This window comes from Pongo pygmaeus, chromosome 22 (genome assembly GCF_028885625.2).
Source record: "Pongo pygmaeus isolate AG05252 chromosome 22, NHGRI_mPonPyg2-v2.0_pri, whole genome shotgun sequence".
Taxonomy (NCBI): domain Eukaryota; kingdom Metazoa; phylum Chordata; class Mammalia; order Primates; family Hominidae; genus Pongo; species Pongo pygmaeus.
In genome coordinates, this window is record NC_072395.2 from 1,768,750 (window position 1) to 1,778,368 (window position 9,619).

General features: G+C 38.9%; 1 pseudogene; it reads left to right on the forward strand.

The window, feature by feature from the left end:
• Nucleotides 1-6,261: 6,261 nt before the first annotated feature.
• On the forward strand, nucleotides 6,262-7,939 carry LOC129026132 (C-terminal-binding protein 2-like; annotated as a pseudogene).
• Nucleotides 7,940-9,619: the final 1,680 nt, after the last annotated feature.

Genomic DNA, 9,619 nt, shown 5'->3' on the forward strand with positions numbered 1-9,619 from the left:
AAACAAGCAATGGGGAAAGGATTCTGTATGTAATAAATGTTGCTGGAAAAAATGGCGAGCCATATGTAGAAAACTGAAGTGGGATTTCTTCCTTACACCCTATACAAAAATTGACTCAAGATGGATTGAAGACTTAAATGTAAGACCTAAAACCATAAAAACCTAAAAGAAAACCTAGGCAATACCATTCAGGACTTAGGCATGGGCAAAGACTTCATGACTAAAACACCAAAGACAATGACAACAAAAGCCAAGATAGACAAATGAAATCTAATTAAACTTAAAAGCTTCTACACAGCAAACGAAACTATCATGAGAGTGAACAGGCAACCTACAGAATGGGAGAAAAATTTTGCAATCTACCCATCTGACAAAGGACTCACATCCAGAATCTACAAAGAACTTAAACAAATTTACAAGAAAAAAACGAGCAATCCCATCAAAAAGTGGGCAAAGGATAAGAACAGACATCTCTCAAAAAAAGACATTTACGTTACCAACAGACATAAAAAATTGCTCATCGTCACTGGTAATGAGAGAAATGCAAATGAAAATCACAATGAGATACCATCTTAGGCCAGTTAGAATGAGGATCATTAAAATGTCAGGAAAAGGAAACAACAGATGCTAGAGAGGGTGTGGAAAAATAAAAACGCTTTTACACAGTGGATGGGAGTGTAAATTAGTTCAACCACTGTGGAAGACAGTGTGGCAATTCCTCAAGTATCTACAACCAGAAATACCATTTGACCCAGCAAACCCATTACTGGGTATACATCCAAAGGATTATAAATCATGCTACTATAAAGACACATGCACAAGTATGTTTATTGTAGCACTGTTCACAATAGCAAAGTCTTGGAACCAACTCAAATGTCCATCAATGATAGACTGGATTAAGAAATTGTGGCACATATACACCATGGAATACTATGCAGCCTTATAAAAGGATGAGTTCATGTCATTTACAGGGACATGGATGAAGCTGGAAACCATCATTCTCAGCAAACTATCACAAGGCCAGAAAAACAAACACTGCATGTTTTCACTCATAGGTGGGAGTTGAACAATGAGAACACATGGACACAGGGCAGGGAACATAAAATGCTAGTGCCTGTTTGGGGGTGGGGGGCTATGAAAGGGATAGAATTAGGAGAAACACTTAATGTAAATGATGAGTTGATGGGTGCAGCAAACCAACATGGCACATGTATACCTAAGTAACAAACCTGTACGTTCTGCACATGTACCCTAGAACTTAAATTATAATAGAAATTAAAGTGACAGACTATAATTTCTCACCAAAATGGATGAAAACTAGAAATCAATAACAGAAGAAAATTCATAAAATTCACAAATACCTGAAAATTAAACAATTTAGTCTTCAACATGCTTTTGTTCAAGAGTTAGAAAATTTAATATTTTCAATGTGTTTATAACGCCCAAAGTGAGCTACAGATTTAATACAATTCCTATGAAATTCTTAATATTATTTTTGACAGAAACAGAGAATGTCACTCCCCAGAGTATACGGAATTTCAGCGGACCACATAAAAAGAGTTGGAAGCATTACAATTCCTGATTTCAAAACATGTTAGAAATTTACAGTAATCAAAATCGTTTGTTACTGGCAAAAAGACAGACAACTAGACTAATAAAAAAATCTTTGCCAATTCTGCAGACAGTGCCTGCATCATCCTGCAGACTGACAACGATTTTTTTGCTGCTGATGACTTTAAAGTGTAAGACAGAGCAGGCCATATTCCTGTTTGTGGAGAGGGACATCACTGATAACACCAGTGTCACTCAGCCTCTGCTGGAGACAGAGATGGAGGCCCTCAAGGAAGAGCTGCTCTTCATGAAGAACCATGAGGAGGAAGTTAAAGGTCTAAAATCCCTGATTTCCAGCTTTTGATTGACCATGGAGGTAGATGTCCCCAAGTCTCAGGACCTTGGCAAGATCATGGCAGGCATCCGGGCCCAATATGACGAGATGGCTGAGAACAACTGAGAGGAGCTGGACAAGTACTGGTGCCAGCAGACTGAGGAGAGCACCGCAGTAGTCAACAAGCAGTCCGCTGAGATCGGAGCTGCTGAGAGGATGCTCAGGGAGCTGAGATCTACAGTCCAGTCCTTGGATATACACCTGGACTCAGTGAGATATCTGAAGGCCAGCTTGGAGAGCAGCCTGAGGGAGGTAGATGCAGATGGAGCAGCTTAACACGATCCTGCTGCACCTGGAGTCAGAGCTGGCCCAAACACGGGAAGAGGGACACCAGGCCCAAGAATACGAGGACCTGTGGAACATCAAGGTCGAGCTGGAGGCTGAGATTGTCACCTACTGCTGCCTGCTAGAAGATGGGGAGGACTTGAATCTCCTCGATGCTCTGGACAGCAGTAAATACCTTCAAGCCATCCAAAAAAAAAGCCCTCGCCTGATAGTGGACGGCAAAGTGTTGTCTGAGACCAACAACACAGACGTTTTGTGGTGCTGAGCCAGCAGAAGCAAGGTCCCTTTGGGGAGCAGGAGGCCAGTAAAAAGTTCAGAGGTCAAAAAAAAAATTACCTTCAAATCACAGAAGTGTTTTCTTCACAAAAAAGTAATATACATTAATTAATACATAGAAGTGTAAATTAGGACAATTTCCACAACTACTCACCAAGAGAGGATTAAAAAAAAATTGACCACCAAGTAATAAAACAAATACACCAGTCATAAAGTATGAGTAATGTTTATGCAGGCAAATGAACAGAGAATTATATCAGCAATAGACATAGTTGATTCATATTTGACTTATTTTCTACACTCCTTGAAACTGTACACAGTTGAATATAATCATACAAAATTATAATATATAGGCAGAATCTAAAAACACAATTAAATGATGTAAGGCAGCCTTTCTAACAAGGAAATAAAAGAATATAAAATATTAGAAAATAAAATTAAATAAACATTAACTTGTGAAATACTGAATAAACAAACATAGAACTGAAGAAGACCCTTTCTAGATAACTAGCATGTTCAACGATAACTGGGCACCGTAAAGAGCAGATTTTGAATTATTAGCTTATGGTTAGAGTAACAAAATTGCACAATTATACATTATAATCTCCCATAAAGAGCATTTAGAAGAAAATTTTAATAAAGATTTCAATGATACTAGAGACACTTTTTATTATGTTCTTAATATATTACTCCTCTTTTTATACAAATGGAAAGGCTATAATTTATTTTTTTATTTAATTTTTTGAGACGCAGTCTCGCTCTGTCACCCAGGCTGGAGGGTAGTGTTGAGACTTCGGCTCACTGCAACCTCCACATCCCGGGTTCACGCCATTCTCCTGCCTCAGCCTCCCAAGTAGCTAGGACTACAGGGGCCCACCACCACGCCCGGATAATTTTTTTTGTATTTTTGTTAGAGATGGGGTTTCACTATGTTAGCCAGGAAGGTCTTGATCTTCTGACCTCCTGATCCACCCACCTCGGCCTCCCAAAGTGCTGGAATTCCAGGCTTTAGCCACCGCGCCTGGCTGGCTATATCTTTTGTATTTTTAGTAGAGACGGGATTTCACCATGTTGGCCAGGCTGGTCTTGAACTCCTGACCTCGTGATCCACCCATCTCAATCTCTTAAAGTGCTGGGATTACAAGCATGAGCCACCGCACTGGCCTATAATTTATTTTTTTAAAAGCAAAGAAAAGCCTTACATTTTTAAATACGGGAACAACATGAATATTGTAAAATATGCTGTGGAACACTACAATATAATAAGCAATTAGAAATAAATTATACTATCATTCAGATAAATGTTGAGGAAAGTAAATGGAAACACTAATGATAAATTTTTCTATGCCGTGAACTTAGACACAAACTAAAACTTTTCTTAATGTGATGTGCATACTATCAAATTAACTTTTTATATAACACATAAATTCAAGTGTGCTATTCTGAAACCCCTGAAGCTAAAATTATAGGCTGATTTAACATACATAAAAACAAGGCAGGGAAAACGTACAGATCACGGTCCCACTAAGCTTTATATAAGATTATTTAATAAAATAACTCATAAAGAAATAATGTAACAATTAAGAATTTGTTCTATTCCTGGCAATTTTCTAAGTTTTTCTATGGCATTAACATCTTTAAAAATTCTTTGGGATGAGTAGCTACAATAAACTATTTCACATGTGAGATGTTTGGCATAGAGAGTTTACATTTCTAAGTTGGTTTCTACTAAGGAAAAGAAAACTTTTTGAGGTACATTACCAGAAATGAAAAAAAGAATAAAGTGAAATAGAAGATTCAACTTTATCATATGTGCTTAGCTGCTTTGGGCTCTGATAAATTTTTTTTCCAGTTTTTTTGCAGGATCACTTTTGAAATCATAGGACTGAAAATTCTGAAGCAGAAACATTTGTCCTAGGTGTTTCTGAAATATGTGAACCAAACCCCAATGTCTGCAGTTTTACTCTCACAAACTTCTGACATGAGGCACAGATTTTTACAAAACAGCTTAACATAGAAGTCTCACAAAATGTGCAGGTTTCCCCAGATCCCAAAACAATGGAAAAGCACTCAGACCACAAGGCCTTCAAGGGAATAACAGAAAGAAGAGAAGAACTTTGGCTTTCACTGTGAATGCCCTGGAATGTTACTGGAGGAGCAGGAGAAGCCTTAGAAGATTTAAGACCATAATAAGCATAGGGTAGGAAATTTCCCTCTGTGGCAGCAAAAGAAGTAAATCTAGAATTTTCCAGAACCAATTTCTTTGAAGCATAACTTCCAACACCACATTTTTAAGGTTTTCTCCTTGGCCTTTGCACCTCTCTTCTTTGTTATTTGTTCATTCTTGCCTATTGGGATGATGCCTATTATTCTCTCTCTTTTTACATTCCAAAGGTATTTCCTTTACTGTAGAATGGGGCATCCAAGGGAGACTACAGCCATGAGTTCTTAGTTTCTGTTTCTGGTTAAGCCAGAAAGGCCCTTTCCTCATCCCCCTTTGCCGCTTATCACTAGAGACAGAACCTAAAAACCATTGCTGCAGACTGCTAAAAACCAAAAACAAAACAGAGCCATAACAAAAACAAAACAAGGCAGGTTGGAAAAGCTTGCTGTACAAGGCAACCAGGTCTGGCTTATATTCACCACATCCCTTCTTCTTTCCCAGAACAGCAATTGGGCTCAAGAGAAAACGTCCAACTTTTAGTATCTTCCTCAGTATAGAAAGAGAACAGTGGAACATATGTTCAAACGTTTGGCTTTTTGGGCTACTGCTGATGGCTAGATTCTGTCTCCCCCAACAGGGAGTGCTAAAGGAAATGGCAGAGTAATGAGAATGACAATTTATGACTGGTGAGAAGAGAAGTTGCATGCTTATTATAGCCTCAGAGAAACAAACACTGCAATCAACTGCGGAAGCAAAGGGCTACAGTGTCTGGAAAACAATGGGAAAAATATCTTTACCTTAAAAATACACACACAAAGCCAGAGAAGACACATTGAAGACCTGTTAATGAAACACCAGGATGTACAGCCTCACTGATTGTTGTATTATCTTGTAGTAAGAACGTTAGTACATACTACATTACACAGTTGTTTTATAAATTTCTGAATCTCATCAAAAGGTTGCAGGGCATACAGAAAAGGATGAAAACATGTTCCAATTGAAGAAATAAAATAAACCTACAAATATTGACTTTTAAAAATCTTTGTTGACTTTTAAAGGTCAAAATTTGTAGGTTTACTCTTTGTTGTTGTTGTTGTTTTCGCATTATATAATTTAAAAAATCAATATAATTATCAAAGCTCCTTAATGACATGGACACTCCTCCGGTCCGCAGGGTCCCTGCAAGGGAGGAGACTCGACACCATGTGGGACACCCGGTGGACCCCCAACCCACGCCCAAGGCTCAGAGCAGGAGCAAGGACCTGGCTGCACCAGGCCGAAGCCGCCTCCACCCCCAGCGGTCGCGGACTCCAGGAGCTCCAGACCTGGGGTCGTGGTGAGATTCGTTGATTGACTGATCGGTGGTGGCTGAGTTGCAAGCAAATGGGTTTCATCACCTTAAATGGTTTTGAACCAATGAAGCTATATTCTCTTAAAAAGAAGGACAGCCCATCGTGTGAACTATAGAGCTTGTGGACAAATTTATATTGGGTTCTTAGTGGCATCATGCACACAGACTCCTGCGAGTTCCCCTAAGGTCTTAGAGGACTGCTTTGCCTTTTGATCTGAGAGTTGCAAAGTTCTGTAAAGAATGGCCCTTGTGGATAAGCGCTAAGTCAAGAGACAGCGACTGGACAGAATAGTGAAGGATTCGCCGCCAGACCATGAAAGACCCCCTAAGCCCCCACTCACTGGCGGCATTGCTGGTCGGCCATGACTGCACTGTGGACATGCCCATGCGGAAGGACCTGGCCACCGTGGCCTTCTGTGATGCAGTCCACGCAGGAGATCGACGAGAAAGTTCTAAACGGAGCCGTGGGGGCCATGACGTACCACACCATCACCTCAACAGGGAGGATCTGGCAAATTTCAAGGCTTTGAGAGTGATCGTGCAGGTGGGCTGTGGCTATGACAACGTGTACATCAAGGCTGCTGGTGAGCTCGGAATTGCTATGTGAAACATCCCGTCCGCAGCCATGGAAGATACAGCCGACTCCACCATCTGCCACATCCTCAACATGTACCGGAGGAACACATGGCTGTTCCAGGCACTGTGGGTAGGCAAGCGAGTTCAGAGCATGGAGCAGACCTGCGAGGTGGCCTCGGGAGTGGCCCTCATTCGTGGGAAGACGCTGGGCCTCATCGGCTAGGGTCGTACGCAGCAGGCTTTTGCAGTTCCAGCCACAGCCACAGCCACAGACTTTGGATTCAGCTTCATATTTTATTACCCCTACTTGCAGGATGGGATCGCGCAGTCCCTGGGCGTGCAGAGGGTCTACACCATGCAGAATTTGCTGTATCAGAGCGACTGCGTCTCCTTGCACTGCAGTCTCAACGAACATAAACACCACCTCATCAATGACTTCACCATAAAGCAGATGAGGCAGGGAGCATTCCTTGTGAACACAGCCCGTGGTGGCCTGGTGGATGAGAAAGCCTCAGCACAGGCCCTCAAGGAGGGCAGGATACGAGGGGCAGCCTTCGACGTGAATGAGTCGCACCCCTTTAGCTTTGCTCAGGGTCCCTTGAAAGATGCGCCCAATCTCATCTGCACTCCTCAAACTGCCTGCTACAGCCACCCAACTAGCCCTCAAACACGGAGACAATCGAAAGCACGCCAACGAGAAATAACAGATAATGCCGGAAGGTAATCATTCAGATACACTCGGGAACAAGAGACAGTGAAAAATAGATAAACTAAGAGAAAAAGAATGTGACGCTCTTTTTAGCTGATTCTGGACATATGTATCATTGATATTGCAGTGTTAAAACTACAAGAGCTAGAAAACTGAAGATGTCGTCTGCTTACGGAAGCTCTGAAAGACTAGGGTGTGATTTATTAACGACCAACTTCCGTTATTGTGTGTTAGGTTTTTCATCTGTGCGTCAAATCACAAAGAATAAATAGACCTTTTTCCTTTATCAGTCCCTTGGGCACAACAGGTCCAGAACACCCTGCTCAGAATGCTGCATCAAGACTTCAGACATCAAAATAAAAACCATGAGAAGGAAATCCCCATCCTGTGACTTGAGTCCCTTCAGTCTACAGGGACTGGTTACCGCTTTTTGATAATAGGAAGATTTTATTACTACAAAATGTGGAGTAAACTGTTTGCCTGTGTTAGACATCCGTACGCATAGGATTGAAGACAGTACCGGCTCCTGTACAGAGAAGCATCCCTCACATGTAAACTGCATACTGAGGGGGCAAATTGGTTGTAAGTTCAGTAAAAGCCTCCGATAATGCAAAAACAAAAAAAAGTATTAAGTTTCACAAGCTCTTTGTAATCAAGTATATTTTCTCAGTTTCAGATCCTCTGCTATTTTATTGAGTGGAAAGTCTTGCACTAAAAGGGTTCAAGAAAAATAATATTGCATTTCCTTATGTCACAGGAAACACTTTTAATGGTAACTTGCCAGATGATCTATGAACAAACCCACTTTCTTAAACACTAATAAAGTCTTCTTTTCTTCACGTTGTGTTTTATACAAGAATACTTCAGATGTATTGGATGTGACTGATTTTAACAAATTCTATTAGATTTGCATGAACTAGTTACATGTTCTATTCATAGTCTTTTGTGAATCATTGTCTTTTTGTTTAAATACATGGCCTATTTTGGTCCTTTGATTAGGCACATTCCCACTTTTGTAACAAAAGAAAAATTTTTAAATGGTCCCAAACAGAAAAATGATGGGTATCAGAAGTACGTTTTGTTTTAGTGTAGTGCGAGTTACCGTTACTGTAGTTGTTTATTGTAAAGATAGACATTTAGCATTCAGTGCAGTTTTCAATAAAATGTAATTAGAAGAAACTGCTTAATGAACAAAAACAGAACATAGACAAGAAAAGAATATTAGAAGTGATACATAAAGAAAATGAGATATCAATAAAAAGATTTTTAAAAACCAACAACAATCGTGAATCTGAAGAACATAAAAACTATATTAAAAATTTAATCAACAGTCACAAAGGGAGGGTAATAAAGCAGAAAAATTACAGAGTTGATGACATTGTAGTTATAAATATTGAGTGATGAAAACAAATTTTTTAAATAGAATGGAGAAAAAAATATGGGACCTACTGCACACCATCAAGTGGACCATTGTATTTATAAAAGGAGTCTTAGAAAAACAATATAGTAGAAAAGTAATAGATTATTTTTAAAAAGTAGCTGAGAAATCCCCAGATGACAAGGTAATTAAACAAGAAGTAATACTTCCAAACAAAAAACTTAAACTGGAATAATATCACTTCAGAAATAAAAAAACTAAGCCTTTCCAAAATAAATAAAAGTTGAGTCTGTTACTAACCACTAGAACAGTCCTAAAGGAAAGGTTAAAGAAACTCCATCACATCCAAAAATGAAATGATGCTGCACAGCATCATAAAAGCACTTGAAAATAGAAAACACTCCATTAAAGGTAAATATATAAACAGGTAAAGAAATCACTACTGTCATAATGATGGTGCACAAAACTTTCAAAATATTGCTATGGAATTTAAAAAATGAAGCAAAAATCTCCATAAATATGTGTTCATAGACAATAAGAAAAGATAATATCTGATGTTAATAACACAGTGGGGGTATGAAGAGGTACAACTTTGCATTCAGTTGAAATATAGTTGTTATATACTGTCATAACATTAAGATGATTTATGAAGTCTTTATTTCTCAAGATGATTACCAGAAAAACCTGTAGAATGTAAGCAAAAACAAATGAGAAAGAAATTGAATCATGTCACTACAAAATCAACAAACAAAAATAAAGCAGTAAGAGAAAAAATGATAAATAATACATCTACAAGAAACACAGAAGACAATTACAAATAATAAAGTAACTTCATTAACTGCAGTAATTACTTCAAATATAAAAAGTTAAATACCTTAAAGAAAATTAATAAATAATTTAATGGATTAAGAACAAAGAAGATCCAGCAATGTGTT